This window comes from Lampetra fluviatilis, chromosome 27, assembly GCF_964198595.1.
Source record: "Lampetra fluviatilis chromosome 27, kcLamFluv1.1, whole genome shotgun sequence".
Classification (NCBI taxonomy): Eukaryota; Metazoa; Chordata; class Hyperoartia; order Petromyzontiformes; family Petromyzontidae; genus Lampetra; species Lampetra fluviatilis.
The window spans coordinates 2,197,311-2,216,045 of NC_136301.1; the positions used below are offsets into that span (position 1 = coordinate 2,197,311).

Consider the following 18,735-nt stretch of genomic DNA (forward strand, 5'->3'; position numbering starts at 1 on the left):
AAGAGAGCGAGGGAGAGAGTGGTTGGGTAACAAGGGGGGAGAGAGAGGAAAAATGGCGTACACTTTAAACATTCACATTTTTCTTCTTGGTTCTTTTGGTAAAGTCACGTAGAAGGGAAATAATAAAATAATAAAAATAAAACATAATAAAATAATTCTCACGACGTTTCGGCCACAACGCAAGCAGCCGTCCTCAGGTGAAGAACAGGTCTGTCGGAAAGACAGCGTCTGAATGACGCAAGGCACACACACAAATCTACAGACATATTTTCGATCCACCGCTGAATGAGGGCCTCTCCGCATGCGGTTATTTGACCATACTTCACCGCGCTGGTCAATGCGCGTCGGTGAAAGGCGCGGAGCGCATCGACGTGGGAGAGTAGAAGTACAGTACAACACGAGAACACCTGCGGTTGGCTATTGAGGTCACCCATCTTAGCCTGATGCATGCAGGCTGATCTCCACTTAGCTTGCGACATCGGGCGAATTGCGGCTGATTTGGTCGAAGGCTAAATTTGTACAATGCATGAAATATACAAAAGAACAAATGCCATCCCTGACTTCACAAAGTGAATCACTGACACCACCACTTAGGGGGAGAGAGCGTCGGAGGAGAAGGGAAGCGAGAGATATGGAGAGACAGAAGAGGGAGGGAGAGAGGAGGGAGAGACAGGGGAGGGAACGAGAGAAAGAAGAGAGGTGGGGCCGTCCATAAATGACGTCACGCGATTTTGGATGATTTTTTACCCCCCCCCCCGAGTCACACGGCGTCACAAAAAGTCAGACCCCCCCTCAAATATGACGTCACAAAGCTCTGCCCCCCCCCAAAATAAAACATGCTTCAAATCGCTTTAAACTATTGTCATTGTAGTGCGTATTTAATGTGGCGCTGAACTCTGATGTTGTAGGAGAAAACATTTATTAAAAAGTCTATTTAATTAATTAGAACGTGTTGTCTATGTTTATTTAAAGTTCGCATTTTTATGTGACGTCACATTTTCAACTCCCCCCACCTCGTCACACATCGTCACAAATGTCTGACCCCCCCCGCCCCCCGTTGTTTAGGAGCCTCCTTCTCCTGCAGCAACTCGGTGCACAGCGCGACGGCGAAAACCCGCGACGCAGGGAGGTGGGTGGGGGGTGGCGCGCTCTCACTTCCCCAGCTGGGAGAAGATTCGCAGTCTGGATGTTTGTGACGGTGATGATGATGATGGGGGTCGCAACAGACAGGCAGACAGACAAGTTAACAGCATCCCTGCGGATGTGATGAGCCAAGCCAATCCCCAACTGCTCAGCACTCTCAGGTCGAGGTTGGGCCCTTTTAGTGATCGGCGCTTTTGTTAGCGTGGCACAAGCTATGGAAGCGTCTTGCCAATTGAATTCAGGCAATCAGTCGGTAGATATATTTAAGTCTGCTTTGAAATCCCATCTCTTTAAAGTGGTCCTTAGCTCTTTAGTTTGGTCGGTTGCCCCGGGTTCTATTTTGTATCCTGAGTTTAATGCATTGCGAATTGCGATCCTAGGATGGAATGCGCAATTATACATTTGAATTATTATTAAGTTCACTAAGGTTCATCATTGACGTTTCTTCCTCTGACCGGCGAACGAAAAAAAGTCGACGAGAAACGATGTCGAGACGACGACGACGATGCAGTGGAATTGATATTGGGAAGTGAAAGTAGAACAGGGAGTGAGAGGGGGGGAATGAGTGAGAATGGGGATGAGTACGAATGAGTCAGAGATGGAGAGCGTGAGAGTGTGAATGAGAGTGGGGATGAGTGAGAGTGTGAATGAGTGAGAGTGTGAATGAGTGAGAGTGTGAATGTTTGAAAGTGTGAATGAGTGGAAATGTGAGTGAGGAAGTAAGGGGGGGAGGGGGGATGAGTGGGAGTGGAAGTGAGGGATGGAGAGCGTGAGAGTGTGAATGAGTGAGAGTGTGAATGAGTGGAAATGCGAGTGAGTGAGAGGGGGGAATGAGGGAGAGTGTGAATGAGTGAGAGTGGGAATGAGTTAGAGTGTGAATGAGTGAGAATGTGAATGAGTGAGAGTGTGAATGAGTGAGAGTGTGAATGAGTGTAAATGCGAGTCAGTGAGTAAGTGAGAGGGGGGAATGAGTGAGCGTGGGGATGAGTGCGAGAGGGAGAGAGATGAAGACTCATCCCGTTATCATCTCAAATCCGCACCGTCAGGACTCGCTATTGAGCGCGGACATGGATCCCGGTGAAGACATCGACTTTTGCCTCTCTCTGCCTCTCTTCATCTCTCCTTGCCGCTCTCTCTGTGCCTCTCTCCACGTCTCCCGTAGCCAAACGCTGCGGTGACCTCCAGTGGAGATTGCCACACTGGACGTTGCCATCGGCCGTGTGGCTCAGCCGAATCTCGCCAGGGGTAACAGACTTGTGCATTTCCTGCGGTGCCAGGGAGGATCTGCCCCACCGGTACTTATGCTGCCAGCGGCTCAAACCAAAGTTCTGCCTTTTGGGGAACATCTTCAGGAAACTGGTGGTGCCCTTCTACAACAGCAGCTTCGTGTATGGGGTGGTGCCTTACCTGGCTAACAAGCGCCATGACCTCGCCAACTTCGCCTGTGCTCAGGCGAAGTTGGCGGTGGACAAGACGAGAAAAAGATGCTGCAAGGTGACACTGACGGCTGCTCTGTGCTTCCAGTGTTCAGAGGCCTGCTCAAGGCGCGGCTCCGGCTGGAGCACGCCATGTACCACACACATGTGGGTGATGTGCACGTCTTCTTCGAATGTTGAGGGGGGCGGACAAGCCCCTCTCTGTACCAGCGTGGACGGCACTTTCGTGTTCACCTTCTGAAGCGCTCGCTCGTCACCGTGACGCGCGCGATGACACCACAACCACGTGACTTTTCTTTTGTATTGTGCGCGGTGCTTTCAGCGCCACAGCGCGTCGATTTGAGCGTTTATTTTCTTTTGTTTGCTGGTGACTTTGTGTATTTCATATTGAAATCGCCTGCAGTGCTTTTTGCTGCTGGCGGCAATAAAAGTTGTTTAAAAGTCTGTACCAGCGTGCACGGCACCCTCGTGTTCACCTTCTGAAGCGCTCGCTTGTCACCGTGACGCGCGCGATGGCCGCCATCACCACGTGGCTTTTACTTCGTGTTGTGTTGTGCGCGGCGCATTTAGCGCCACGGCGCGTGGATTTGTAGTGTTGGTTATTTGTTTGCTGGTGACTTTGTGTACTTCATATCGGAATCGCATCGAGTGCTGTTGCTGCTGGCGGCAATAAAAGTTGTTTAAAAGTCAAAAGTCTCACACACACACACTCTCTCTCTCTTACACAAACACTCTCTCTCTCCCTCACACACATACACAGAATCAGAATCCGATGAGCGATGAAGCTCGTGTTTGACACGTGTACACACTCTGAATCTCAGACACACACAAAGATCCCCCGCAAAGCTTTGAACAGACTGCTGTGGCTCGTGCTGTTAGCGAGCACCTTTGAAGCGGTGTGACGTCAATCACACCCGGCCGCCTTCGTCTCCCCAGTGGTGACGTTTACACGACGCAACATGCGTTACACACACCGCTGTATCTCTCACACACACACACCGCTGTATATCTCCTCACACTGTAAATATCTACTCACACACTGTATATGTATATCTCCTCATGCTGTATAAATATCTCCTCACACACTGTATAAATATCTACTCACACACTGTATAAATATCTCCTCACACACTGTATAAATATCTACTCACACACTGTGTATATATCTACTCACACACTGTGTATATATCTACTCACACACTGTGTATATATCTACTCACACACTGTGTATATATCTCCTCACGCTGTATAAATATCTCCTCACACACTGTGTGTATATCTCCTCAAGCTGTATAAATATCTCCTCACACACTGTATGTATATATCTCCTCACGCTGTATAAATATCTCCTCTCTCTCCACGTTCTCCCTCTCGCCGCCGTCTCTCCCCGTCTCTGATTTCTCGCGGGAAATCTCCTCGAGACCCCCCCGCCCCCCCGCCCCCCCCGCCCCGCCCCGCCCCCCCTGCCCCGCCCCCCCGCCCCCCCTGCCCCGCCCCCCCGCCCCATTTCTCATTAGCGCGGCCCCGCGGCCACGAGAAGCGTCGCGCGGGGTTCTCAGCGCCGGCTCGAGGGGCGTTGGTGGGGGGGTGGTGGGGGGGTAGTGGGGGGGTCGAGTGGGGGGGGTGCAGGTGGGGGGGGGGGAGTGGGGTGGTGGGGGGGGAGGTGGTGGGCTGGGGGTGGTGGGGAAGGTGGTGGGGGTCGATGGGGGGGTGGTGGTGGTGCAGGTGGTGGGGGGGGGGGGATGTTGGTGGGGGGGGTGGTGGGGGGGGGGGTGGTCGTTGGGGGTGGTGGGGGGAGGGAATAGTGGGGGGGGGGGGGTGGGGTTTGGTGGGTCGAGTGGAGGGGGAAAAGCGGTGGTGGGGGGGGGGGGGTCGAATTGGGGGGTGGAGGGGGGAGCGGTGGGGGTCGAGTGGTGGGGGTGGGCCACGCGCTGCCTCCCTTACCATTAATTCCCGACAATTTCACATTTATTCTACAAGAGACAGTTTTGTTTGGGGGGACAAAAAATAAAATACACAACAACAACAACAGCAGCAGCAGCAACAGGGATAATTATTTACATTTCAGCCGCTTTTGCAAATCCGACGATGCGGTTGCAGTGCTCAGGGTCGCGCGTGCTCGTCTGCGGGGAGCGGTGGTGCGGCGCTTATAATATAATTATATCATAATTCATAATAATATTATTATAATGTATTACTATAATATAATTCATAATTGATCAAATATTATAAATTTAATATGACAATATTATACGTATATTATAATTATTATATTAGTATAATATATTATTATATTATTTATAATATAATTTATAATTGAACAAATATTATAATTATATTATTATAATATATAATTATATTATATTAAAATTATCACCACCGGATAATTATCTGAACCGTACGTTGGCAACCGTGCTATTAGGAGGTGTGTACGTGTATGTTGAACTTCTTTCGCACCGTACGTTGCCAACCGTGCTAATAGGAGGTGTGTACGTGTATGTTGAACTTCTTTCGCACCGTACGTTGCCAACCGTGCTATTAGGAGGTGTGTACGTGTATGTTGAACTTCTTTCGCACCGTACGTTGCCAACCGTGATAATCGGATGTGCAGCGTCAGGACAATCCACCTCAACTATTGGACGTCTGCGGAACGTCGATATCCACACAGACAGTAGCGTAACCAGCGTGGGGGGCAGGCAGAGAGATGCCTTGCCCCCCCCCCCCACCTTATAGCTAAACAACAACAACCGCCATTCGCCACTAGGTGGCGGTGACTCCAACACGGCGCTTGTGCCAGGCTAGGTGCACGCCAAGCCAACGTGAAGTGTCGAATGCCCGCTGGCAGGAGGTCACGGGATGGACCCAGGTGGTGCCATGGGTCGCCCGCGGACAGACACTGCGTGGAGGAGGCCTGCATCCAGAAGCAATAACAAACCCACACAATTCACTTAGACCGCGATCATCTTTTGATTTAAAGCTTTCGTGACTGCAGGGATTCATCTTCTTGGTTCTTTCGGTAAAGTCACGTAGAAGGGAAGTAATAAAATAATAAAAATAAAACATAATAAAATAATTCTCACGACGTTTCGGCCACAACGACGGCTGCTTGCGTTGTGGCCGAAACGTCGTGAGAATAATTTTATTATGTTTTATTTTTATTATTTTATTACTTCCCTTCTACGTGACTTTACCGAAAGAACCAAGAAGACGCGATCATCTTGTGTACAAGTGTATAATTGTTGTACAGCACCTCGGATTGATTAATAACGCTGTATACATCTCCATAAGATATGATAATTCGTTTTTTGTGTGTCACGTGAGCAACTGGTAATTGACACAGGGCAATTAATGACAAGTGTCACGTGCATCAAAAGGCGGCCCTTATTTATTCCGGATTCGGTAGCACCACCGATGTTGTTGGGTGAGTGATCTCAACGTTTCAACGGGTGCGACGTGGTGGCTCGGAGATGTTAACTACCTTGCCTGGTATGGAGGAGGTCGTGGGTTCGATTCCGACCCTGACGCCTGCTGCTGTATATTTGCAGTTTGCGTGTCTCTCTCTCTCTTTCTGCCCGTGGTCGCGTGGATTTTTCTCCGGGTCCTTCCGGATTTTCCTCCTCCACATTTAGAATCAACAACATCACCACGCGTTTAGAGTTATTTGGCTGCTATAGAGTGTCCACGTGATGAAGATTAACCGCTTCGTTGAGCTATCGTTTGTGATAGCCAGCTCGCTTCTGAAAAAGAGCTACATAGCTTAGTGGACCTTACCTGGTAAAATAAAAAGAATTGTTTAGCTTCATGATGATGATGAGCACTCTCCACTCTCCTCTTATCTCTCTTTCCCTCCCTCTCTTCCATGTCCACTCCTTCACTGCTCCCTCTCCACCTGGTAACATAAAACAAATAGTAAACAGTTTGGTGGCCACAGCTATGAGTCGGAGCCCCCCTTAACAACCATCGTGAGATATGTTTTCAACAGCAGTGTAAAAGAACGAAAAAACAAATTTATTGTGCAAAGAAGGAGCGCCCCTTAGCAGCGTTAAATCTTCGAGACCGTGAGCGTAGCGATGGCGTGATTAGGAGCTGCAATATGTAATAGCCTCTAGGCGCGAACGTGCAAGACAAATCAAATATTGGGGGTCCCCACCTGACCGATTGCCCCCCCCCCACAACCCAGAGCTGATAATGTCGTTAATAGTTCACTGGGCCTTACTTGGTGAAATATAAATGTTTATAGTTTACCACGCCACTGGCACAAAGGTAACGGTGCTACTTTCACATTGCCATGCGGAAGGATACGGACGGTTCAAGTATCACTCTGTGGCCAACTGCAGTGAGCCGTCATCTCTAATAATCGATACGCAGGTGGCCCAATTTCATTTACCAATAATACTGGACACTTCTAAAGCGCCGTTCGCATCACACACAGGCTTACACCAATACAAATCTAACCCCCTAAACAAAGGAATCAAGAAATTGTAAAACAAGCCCTTAAAATGAGTGCGTCTTAAGGCACGATTTGAATACAATAGAATCAGAATGTGTGTTTAGACTGGAGGAATCCGATGAGAAATGATGCTCTTTTCCACAGATGTCCAGTAGGGGTGGGTCAGCGAGTTATAACGTATGTATGTTGAACGTCTTTCACACCGTACGTAGCCAACCTTGCTAATCTGAGGTGTGTATGTGCGTTGAACTTCTTGTGCAGAGCGTACGTAGCCAACCGCGCTGACCGGAGGTTCGGGGGAAGGACAACAAACTAAACACAAAAAGCAGTTCTAAAGAAATGCATTTTCAATCTAGGTTATGGCTTCCTAATATCGGAAGGAAGAACATTCCAGACGGCCGCAGAAGCACGTATCTGATAGTGCGCGATGCGGTGACCGTCTTTGTTCGATGACCAGTACAAAGCCGCTGCTGTTGCGAGGATGACCCGGAGTTCAAACAAAACAATAAAAAAATAGCCGCAACAACAAATACTAAAAATACGAGGGACCAGTCAGCAGAGCGAGTGCGTTGTGTTCCTTGCTATTATTGTAATGAAAAATTAAGGTCACGGGTTCATTTTTTTTGGACCCACCTCAAAGGTCACACGCCATGCATAACCCATCATTATCATTATCATCAATATCATAGGCCCCTGCTTTCTACTGATTAGCATTGACCCCCATACAGCGAATATGGCTCCAGGAAATGCTGTGAGTGACAATGCAATACGATTTGGATTTACGAATTCATGAACTCAACCGCTTCATCTCGAAATGCTTCCCAGAAATGATCATTATTATAATAATATGTTCAGCTTGTCACGCACTGCCGCAAAGTATTCACTCATTCTTGTTATTTTGTGTCGTGGGTTCACTGGAGACACACACTTGATACGTTTATTCTAAGACCACAACGGGGTAACTATATAAACGTACACGAGATAACGATATAGGTGGTAACTACCACGGTTAACTAGACCACAACGAGGTAACTACATAACCGGGTCAGGTCAGTAACACACTGCCTGACCCACGATGCCGAACGTGACGACCGAAGATCGAAGAGACCACGGCGGGGTTCATTCCAGAAGACAGCCCCAATTGGCTCTCGGGACCTCCCTCTTATACCCCTGAGGGTGGCCTGGCTCCGCCCTCGGACACGCCCCCTTCTGGATCCTACCAGAAGGTTCTGGGCCATACACCGCGTGTCCCTCCCGCCCCCTCTTGGCCCCCCTCATTATCCTGTCCTGGTCACGTGCCCTCTCGGGTTCACCCAGACTGTCACGTCCTCAACTGCCCTCTCTCTGACAGTCACCAGAACCATGCCCCCTAGGGCCCCCTTCCACGCCATACACAGTCTGGTGCCAGAGAGAGGCTCTAACACGCACACTTCCACTCTTCTGTCAATAGCTGGCGCTAACACCGTAGTGATCCATTATACGTCACTACATTTGTATGGGGAGCGGTGGCGTAGTGGATAGTGCACTGTGCCGTGAACCCCGGCAACACGAGTTCAATTCCCAGCCAAGGCTAAATAACATACGTAAGCACGAACTACAACTCGCTATTTTTATTTTATTTTAGCAGATAAGACCCACTGAGCTATACAGCTCTTTTTTTAGAAGCGACCTGGCCACAAATGATATCTCAACGAAGTGGCTTATCACGTGGAAATGTATAGCAGCCAAATTCTCAAAACGCCTGTTGATTCTAAATGTGGAAGGAAAAACCAGAGGGCCCGGAGAAAAATCCATACTGCCACGGGGAGAATATACAAACTCCATATATACAGGCGTCAAGGTCGGGATCGAACCCAATACCTCCTGTATCCCAGGTGAGGTAGTTAACATCTCGCCACGACAAGTTGCGAGATAATAACTCCCGTGTGTACACGCAAGGAGACGCAAAGATCCACAGAACAGGATGTTCTGAACAGGCTGTTGTTGGGGCAAGTGCTGTCAGTGGGCATCTATGAAAGCCGGCACGGCACACGAGGGGGTGGGTGGCCAGCACCACGCCCGACCGCCTTCGTCTCCCGAGGTACTCGTTTGAGGCTGAGTCGACCACACACACACACACACAGATACAGTATATACATGCACAAACAGGCGCATCCACAAGCGCGTCTCGATTCAATAATCTGCTTAATTAAGATTAATTAACGAACGTTGAGGGGAATGGGGATGGTGGGGGGTTGGGGAGGGGTGAAAAGAGGGAGAGATGAGAGAACTGGAGAGAGAGAGAGCTAAGTCGAGCGACGGGGAGGCTCTCAGTGGCGGCGTCGAGCAAAAAGAGAAAACATATTTTGATCTTCTTGGTTCTTTCGGTAAAGTCACGTAGAAGGGAAATAATACAATAATAAAAATAAAACATAATCAAATAATTCTCACGACGTTTCGGCCACAACGCAAGCAGCCGTCCTCAGGTGAAGAACAGGTCTGTCGAGAAGACCATTCAGACTTCTCGCCCAACGAAATGGCGTATCGCGTGTAAATGTTTCGCAGCCAAATACTCTGCACGTGTGTTGTTGAATCTAAATGTGGAGGGAAAAATCGGAGGACTCGGATAAAAATCCACGCGACCACGGGAAGAGAGAGAGAGAGAGAGACACTGCAAACTCCAAACATACAGCAGCAGGCGTCAGGGTCGGGATCGAACCCACGACCTCCTTGCATACCAGGCGAGGTAGTCAACATCTCCTAGCCACCTTGATGATGAGAGAGGGACACACACAAACTCCAAATCTACAGCAGGCGTCAGGGTCGGGATCGAACCCACGACCTCCTTGCATACCAGGCGAGGTAGTCAACATCTCCTAGCCACCTTGATGATGAGAGAGGGACACACACAAACTCCAAATCTACAGCAGGCGTCAGGGTCGGGATCGAACCCACGACCTCCTTGCATACCAGGCGAGGTAGTCAACATCTCCTAGCCACCGTGGTACGGCCCGTTCGTTATTTAGACTGTGGGTTTGGTTTTTTTGGGGTCTCACGCTACCGGTATCACTGCGTTCATCTGAAGGGATATCCCAGGTGGAATATTGAAATAAAAATATTTTAAACATTAATAAGTGGAAAGTACCACGGTTACCGTCTGGGTACTGCTAGTGGCGGCCCTCAGTCAGCAGTGCAATGTCTTTTCCACATTCCCATGGCAGGTGCCAGTTACTTCCTCGAACATGAGATGGCACGCATGCGAGTCGGACAAATAGAAGTTTAACTCGTTAGCTGGCGAGACGTCGTGCTCAGATTGTAAATGTTGTGGCTTGGCTCTTCAACACACCGGTTAGTGCTGTACTAGTGACGAATTGGCCACGTTCTGTTTACGTGACAACCCTTACTAGTTGGCTGTGTCGGGTGGTGGCGGGTTTTAACGACACATTTATATATTTACCCGATCTAACCCAAAGAAAACCTATATTATGGACAAATAGAAGGTTGAGAAAATGAGACGGAAGAGACGAGACGGACACCTCAACCCAGATAGACGGGACGGACACTACACACGAATCGATTTCTGGATCGAACCCCGTGGAGAGTAGCGTCGTTATCGGCCCACTGCTGAGGCTGTGTAGGGACATTGACTGTGACTTGAACTTGAACCTTTACGCTGTGGGCTGGGTTCCAAATTCGGTGGGGGGAGGTGAGGGTGGAGGGGGGTTGTGGAGATGGGGGACGGGGGAATGAGGGTGGGTGTCGGGGTCGTGACCTCTGACGGAAGGTGAAAGGTCACGCATCGATTCCGCTGGAGGGTGGATCGATGTCGCTCATTCATTTCTGAAGTCGGGATCCGTCGCTCATCTCCCTCTGCCGCCCCCCCTCCTCCCCCCCTCATCCCCCCCTCCTCCCCCCCTCATCCCTCTCTCCTCCCCCCTCCACCTCTTCCTCTCTCCTTCTCTCCATCTCACTTAACTCTCCCTGCCACTCTCTCCCCTCGCTCTCTTTTTTTTTACGATCAGTGGAAACAAGAAGATGCTCGGTGTATTCGGCACTTTGCTTCGCTCATCATTTCGTATTTTTTTAAATTAAATTTACATTTTTAAACTTTGCTTTATGTAAACCCCCACCTCTCGCTCACTCTCTCGCTCACTTTCTCGCTCACTCTCTCGCTCGCTCTCTCTCCATCTCACTTAGCTCGCTATCTCTCATCTCTCTAAGCCACTCTCATGTTTCTCCCTCCCTCATTTATCTCTACCACCCCACCTCTCCCTTCCCATCTCCCTCCCTCTCGTTTTTATCTCGGATTCCCCCCCCCCACCTCTCTCCCTCTTCCTCTCATCTCTCTCTCTCTGTGCCGCTCTCTCATTTGTCTGGCTCTCACTCCCTCCATCTCACTTAACTCTCCCCGCCGATGGCTCGCCTCTATACTTGATCTCTCTAGGCCACTCCACCATTTATTCCTCCCGCTCCCCCTCCCCCCTCTCTCTCTCCATCTCCATCCCTCTCATTTATCTTGGACACCCTCTCTTTTTTTTGTTTACGATCACAGGAAACAAGAAGATGCTCCGTGTAGTCGGCACTTTGCTTCGTTCATCATTTAGTTTTTTTTAATGCTTTGCTTTATGTAAACGCCCCCCCCCCCCATTTTTAAATGAAAGATTTAACAAAATATGTCTCGCTCTGCTCTCCTTACCCCTTCCCTCTCTCTATACCCCCCTCTCTTCCTACTCTCTCTCCGTGGTGTCTCTACAGGAGAGCTGTCTCTCTGTTTTTTCTCTCTCTCTCTCATTTCCCCCTCCTCATCTCTCTCTCTTGCTCACTGCCCCCCCCCCTCTCTTGCACGTCCCTACGCCCCCTTCTCTCATGATCAGTTAGCTATCCCTGTATCTCTCTCCCAATGTCGTTTTCACTCCGTTATCTTCTGTCCCCATGTGCAATGATCTTGTGGTCGATAATCTAGTTTCTGTTTTCGTGTCACCTCCCACTAAAGCAGTGACCCCGGGAGATATTGGGTTAGTCATTAAGGTCTCTATCTAACTGCCTATCTTCCGATTCTCATCTCCATCTGCCCCACATCCCCCCTCCCCATCTCTCCCGTCTATCTCCTCTCCTCTCTTACCCCCTCTCCGTCCCTCTCTCAGTATCTTTCTCACATCTCTACAATTCTGGCAAATCGCCTGACGAAGCTGGTTGTTGTTGTTGTTGTATTCACCGGCCAAACGTCGGACTGAACATTGTAAATTGTCGTGGGTTTACCCTCGAACACACCACCGGTGTGCCGAATTACTAAACTAATCGACACGTTTTTTTACGTGACAACCCTCACTAATTGGCTGTGTCGGGTGGTGGTGGGTTCACGACACGTTTATATTTACGCGATCTAATAAATAAAATAACCTCCCCTCCCTCTGCTGCCCTCCACTGCTCCATCTCCAAGGCAATCCCTGCGTAAAACTGTAAACACTAAGCTTTAATATGTGATATACCACACACTATGCTTACGTAACTATATGTGTGTGCAGGGAATGTCTGTGTGTGTGTGTACAATATGTATCAGTTTCGTTCTTCGCTCCAATGGTGGATTTACGCTGCTGCTGCTTCTGCTAAAGCAGCGACACGGATTCCAATGTTGAAGGCACTCAATCTCCAGTCCCACTCCTCTCTCTTTCTCTCTCGTATCTCTCCCCTCCCACTCTATGCGTCTCTCCATCTCTCTTTTTTTTACGATCAGTGGAAACAAGAAGATGCTCGGTGTATTCGGCACTTTGCTTCGTTCATCATTTTGTAATTTTTTTTTAAACTTAGCTTTATGTAAAACCCCCACCTCTCGCTCACTCTCTCGCTCACTCTCTGGCTCTCTTTTTTTAATTGTTATTTTCTCTTTTTTTTACGATCAGTGGAAACAAGAAGATGCTTGGTGTATTCGGCACTTTGCTTCGTTCATCATTTTGTAATTTTTTTAAAACTTAGCTTTATGTAAAACCCCCACCTCTCGCTCACTCTCTCTCTCGCTCTCTCTCTCGTTCTGCACGCAGCCCTTCTCGCAGTCCGACGGCCTCTCTCCTCCTCCTCCTGCTGCCCCCTCTCATCTTCGTACCGCTCTCATTCTGTCTCTCTCAGCTCATTGCGCTCTCAGTCATTCTCCATCGACATCTCTCTCACACTCTCTCTCTCTCTTCTCTCTTCTCTTTCGCATTCTGTTCGTATCTCCGTCTCTCTCCTCCTCTCCCTTATCTCTCTCATTTATCCCTCCCCCCTCTCTCCCTTATCTCTCTCATTTATCCCTCCCCCCTCTCCCTTATCTCGCTCCTGTTTCGCTCCTCTGCACTTTCCCCCTCCCATTCCCTTTGCCTACCGATCCATTTCCCTCCCATTCCCTCTCTCCCTCTCCCTCCGTCTTCCATGTCACTAAACAATGCTAATGACATCAGCATCAGCACCGTCACCGTTAGCATCGTCATCAGCACCACCAACAATAACATCAGCAGCAGCACGCACGAGCATCAGCATCATCATCATCATCAGCAGCAGCAGCACGCAAGAGCATCATCATCAGCAGCACTATCATCATCAGCAGCAGCAGCACTATCATCATCATCAGCAGCACTTTCATCATCAGCAGCAGCACTATCATCATCAGCAGCAGCAGCACTATCATCATCAGCAGCAGCAGCACTATCATCATCATCAGCAGCAGCACTATCATCATCAGCAGCACGCACGAGCATCATCATCAGCAGCACTTTCATCATCATCATCAGCAGCAGCAGCACTATCATCATCTGCAGCACGCACGAGCATCATCAGCAGCAGCACTTTCATCATCAGCAGCAGCAGGAGGAGGACTCGCATCGTAGCCATTAGCAGCAGCAGCGGTAACCCGAAGTAATTGCTGTACGATGTGACGACTGCTGTAGTGTTGATAACGGCGTTGAAGATGCTGCTGCTGCTGCTGATGATTATGACATTATTGAAATACTGAAGATGCTATTATTATTAATATGCTCGTCATGCCGGCATTGCTACACTGCAGACGATCATGCTCATGCTGATTCTGGTGTTGCTGCTGATGCTGCTGCTGCTATTCATGATGCTGCTGCTGTTGATGGTGATGACTGCTGATGCTGCTGTTAGGAATCAAACTGCAGCTGATGCTCATGATGTTTGATGCGACTGATGCTGCTGCTGATGTTCATTGCCATAATGCTGCTGCTGACGATATCGTTACTTGTGATGCTGCTGTTAATGCCGCTGCTGATGATGATAATTATTATACCCACGATTATAATTCCGCTACTGCTGCTGCTGATGACGTTGCTACTTATGATGCTGCTGCTACTCATGATGATGATGATGACGTGGCGATACTTTGAACCACCAAAGGAAATACATCTATTAATCACCCCCCCCCTCTCTCTCCCTAAGTAATAGCAATCACACGCGACGTCGTGACGTCATGACGCCGGTGCGTCATGACGTCACCGCGCGTCGGGTCCGTGACGTCGGCGCGCGCGCGCCGGAGCTCCCCCACGATCTCTGTGACGTCACAGTCGGGCGTAATTGCCACGAGCAGCCGCGCGCGCGCGCGCACGTGGCCACCGAGGCCCGAACCGATAAAAAAAAGAACCGGCGAAGCTTGAACGACCGATTGGCGATTTGCGGAGAAGGAGAGACGGTTGTGACTGCAGTTTTCCGAGCCATCTTCCTTCCTTCACCACTCGCTCGCTCACTCGCTCGCCATGGCACGCTCCCTCGCTCGCCTGCGCCTGCGATGCTGTCGAATGCATCGCAGGAGCGCGCATTGCATTGCACGAGACGCGCGCGTTGACGCGAAGGCTGCCACCGCAGGGATTGTCGTCTTTGCCCGAGCGGTCTCGCAGGTGGAGGTGCTCGGAGGTGGTGCCTGACTCCCATGGCCACAAACTACGAGGGGGGTGGGGGGTGGTCTAGTGGATGTGGTGTGTCGGGCGTGGTGAATATATTGTGATCGTCGTTCCAGACAATGGTATAGATCCGCATGGACTTACACGTGTGGAGCATTCGCGTGTGACATTCGCGTGTGCGCCTATTGAAATGTTACATCGTCAAAAGCAAATTCGCGCTCACGGCCACACACACACACCGGTGACGATTATCTGAACGGGTCCTGGGGCCTCCCCCTAGGTCGGCTCAGCCTCAAAATAAGTATCTGGTGCGGTGTGTAAACGTCTCCACTAGGGAGACAAAGGTGGTCGGGCGTGGTGCTGGTCACCCACAGCCTCGTGCGCCGTGCCGACCTCATAGGTGCTCGATAACAGCACTTGCCCCTACAGTCTGTTAAGGCTACACAGGGGATCTTTGTCTTGGTCTTTATGCACTCGCGCGTGTGTGTGTGTATGCACTGGTGTGTGTGCACTGGTGTGTGTGTTAATGCACTGGTGTGTGTGTATGTACTGGTGTGTGTGTGTGTGTACTGGTGTGTGTGTGTACTGGTGTGTGTGTGTGTATGTACTGGTGTGTGTATGTACTGGTGTGTGTATGTATGTACTGGTGTGTGTGTGTACTGGGGTGTGTGTGTGTACTGATGTGTGTGTGTGTATGTTAGTGTACTGGTGTGTGTATGTACTGGTGTGTGTGTGTGGGCACTGGTGTGTGTGTACTGGTGTGTGTGTACTGGGGTGTGTGTGTGTACTGGTGTGTGTGTGTGTACTGCTGTGTGTGTGTGTATGTACTGGTGTGTGTGTGTATGTACTGGTGTGTGTGTACTGGTGTGTGTGTACTGGTGTGTGTGTGTGTACTGGTGTGTGTGTGTATGTTAGTGTACTGGTGTGTGTGTACTGGTGTATGTGTGTACTGGTGTGTGTGTACTGGTGTATTAGTGTGTGTGTGTACTGGTGTGTGTGTGTGTACTGGGGTGTGTGTGTGTACTGGTGTGTGTGTGTATGTTAGTGTACTGGTGTGTGTGTACTGGTGTATGTGTATACTGGTGTGTGTGTACTGGTGTGTGTGTGTACTGGGGTGTGTGTGTATACTGGTGTGTGTGTGTGTGTATTAGTGTGTGTGTGTACTGGTGTGTGTGTGTGTATTAGTGTGTGTGTGTACTGGTGTGTGTGTGTATTAGTGTGTGTGTGTGTGTACTGGTGTGTGTGTGTGTATTAGTGTGTGTGTGTATTAGTGTGTGTGTGTACTGGTGTGTGTGTGTGTCTATTTACCGACTGAGGGCCATTCATTGAGTTGTGCAGCTTTGTGCCAAAGGCGACTCCGACAGCAGACAGCAGCAACAGCAAAGAGTTTCTGCCGATTACAATGAGACTCCCCTCCCCTCCCTCCAGCTCGCTAGCCAGCCAGCGAGCAAAACGAATTTCTAAGATAAGTAAGATATCGTATACCACAGATTTATAAATATTTATTTTAAAATGTTTACCCGGTAAGGCCCACGGAGCTAAACAGTCGCTCGCTTTTTCCCAGAAGCGACCTGGCCACCACGAATGACAGCTCAACGATGTGGATCGTCATCACGTGGACAATGAAAGCAGCCTACTACTGTGTGTGTGCATGTGTAATGGGTTCCGGAGACACTTGTAAAGGTAACGTATTTGTTACAATACAACACTCCCTTCAGTCCTGATACTCTGCTACAGCCGTCGTCGTCGTCATCATCATCATCGTCATAATCATCGTCGTCGTCATCATCGTCATCGGCGTCGTCATCATCGGCATCATCATCGTCGTCATCGTCATCATCATCGTCATCATCATCATCGTCGTCGTCATCATCATCGTCATCATCATCATCGTCGTCGTCATCGTCGTCGTCATCATCATCGTCGTCGTCATCATCATCGGCATCATCATCATCATCAACGTCATCGGCATCATCGACGTCGTGATCATCGTTATCATCGTCGTCATCGTCGTCGTCATCATCGTCGTCGTCAGCTACGATGAACCCGCTGCTGGACGAAGGTTTCCCTAAGCTATCGACGTTCGATGTTCTAGGGTCCATGCGGTTGGGAGACGGTAATCATCGTCATCATCATTATTATCGGGGGGCGGGGGGGGCGTCTGTATTTGCCGGGGGGCGAGTAGACGGGTGGGGGGGGGCACTGTGTTGGCTCTTAGTAAATGATGTCTCTCATGGACGTGCAGGGAATTGATCATCACCACAGCCATAAGCGTCCACCCCTCCCCCTCCACGTCCACCGCTCTCTATCACTCAACCGTTCACCCCCACCACACACACACACACGGCCCCACACGCACAACACACACACACACGACACCACACGCACAACACGACACCACACACACAACACACACAACACACACACAACACACACACATGACACCACACGCACAACACACACACACACGACACCACACGCACAACACGACACCACACACACAACACACACAACACACACACAACACACACAATACGACACCACACACACACACAACACACACACAACACGACCCCACACACACAACACACACAACAACACAACACACACACAACACACACAATACGACACCACACACACAACACACACACAACACACACACAACACGACCCCACACACCACACACACACAACACACACAACACACACACAACACACACACACAACACGACAACACACACAACACACACACAACACGACCCCACACACACAACACGACAACACACACAACACACACAACACGACAACACACACACAACACACACACAACACACACAACACGACACCACACACAACACACACACAACACACACACAACATGACCCCACACACCACACACACAACACACACACAACATGACCCCACACACACAACACACACAACACGACCCCACACACACACTGCACACACAGAATAACACCACACACACAACACACCAGACACACACCACACAACACACACCCACACCACACACCACACTCCTCTCCGCCCAAAGCCCCCACCAGCACCACCACCCCTCCCACCACCTCCATCTCGCTCGACCACTTCACCCTCAAAATGCCCCACTGCTCACCCACGCCCCAGACCCCCCCCCCAACTTCACCCCACAGCCACCGCCCCCCCCGAAACCCTCCCCCCCCCCCACATTTCCACCCCCCGCCCCGCCACACGCCAAACCGCCCGCACTTTGCACCACCGTCACCCCATCACCACCCCCACCACCATCCACAACCATTCATACCCCACCCCCCACTCTACACCCCCACCCCCCCAAAATCCCTACCCCCCCCTACCACCCCCCCAAATGCAAAAGCACTGCGGGCGTGCAACCACGTGGTCGCATTGAAGCGAGGACGCGGGGGAGAGAGGGGGCAGGACAGGGGGAGAGGGGGGTAAGAGGGGGAGGGAGAGGGGAGGGAGGGGAGGGAGAGGGGGGAGGGAGAGGGGAGGGAGGGGAGGGAGAGGGGAGGGAGGGGGAGGGACAGGGGGAGAGGGGGGAGGGAGAGGGGAGGGAGGGGGGGGGACAGGGGGAGAGAGGGGAGGGAGGGGGAGGGAGGGAGGGAGGGAGGGGAGGGAGAGGAGGGGAGGAAAGGAATAAAGATGGGGGGAGTGAAGGAGTGGAAAGGGAGCAGAGGGAGGAGAGAGAGAAGGGGAGAGTGGAGAGAGATAACGATTGCTCATCGTCATCATGAAACTAAACTTGTTTTATTTTGCCAGGTAAGGTCCCACTGAGCCGTGCAGATCTTTTGTCAGAAGCGACCTGGCTGACACAAATGACAGCC

The 18,735-nt window shown here is 50.3% G+C and overlaps 1 long non-coding RNA gene across 2 annotated transcripts; it reads right to left on the reverse strand.

Moving 5' to 3' along the window:
• Nucleotides 1-5,361: 5,361 nt before the first annotated feature.
• On the reverse strand, nucleotides 5,362-14,344 carry LOC144942510 (uncharacterized). 2 transcript variants are annotated; one of them, XR_013639385.1, is made up of 3 exons: nucleotides 14,292-14,344; nucleotides 6,351-6,468; nucleotides 5,362-5,490 (listed from the first exon to the last, which is right to left on the reverse strand). It is a non-coding gene; the product is annotated as an uncharacterized LOC144942510 (long non-coding RNA). The 2 variants fall into 2 exon arrangements; XR_013639386.1 differs by lacking the exon at nucleotides 14,292-14,344 and adding an exon at nucleotides 7,247-7,279.
• Nucleotides 14,345-18,735: the final 4,391 nt, after the last annotated feature.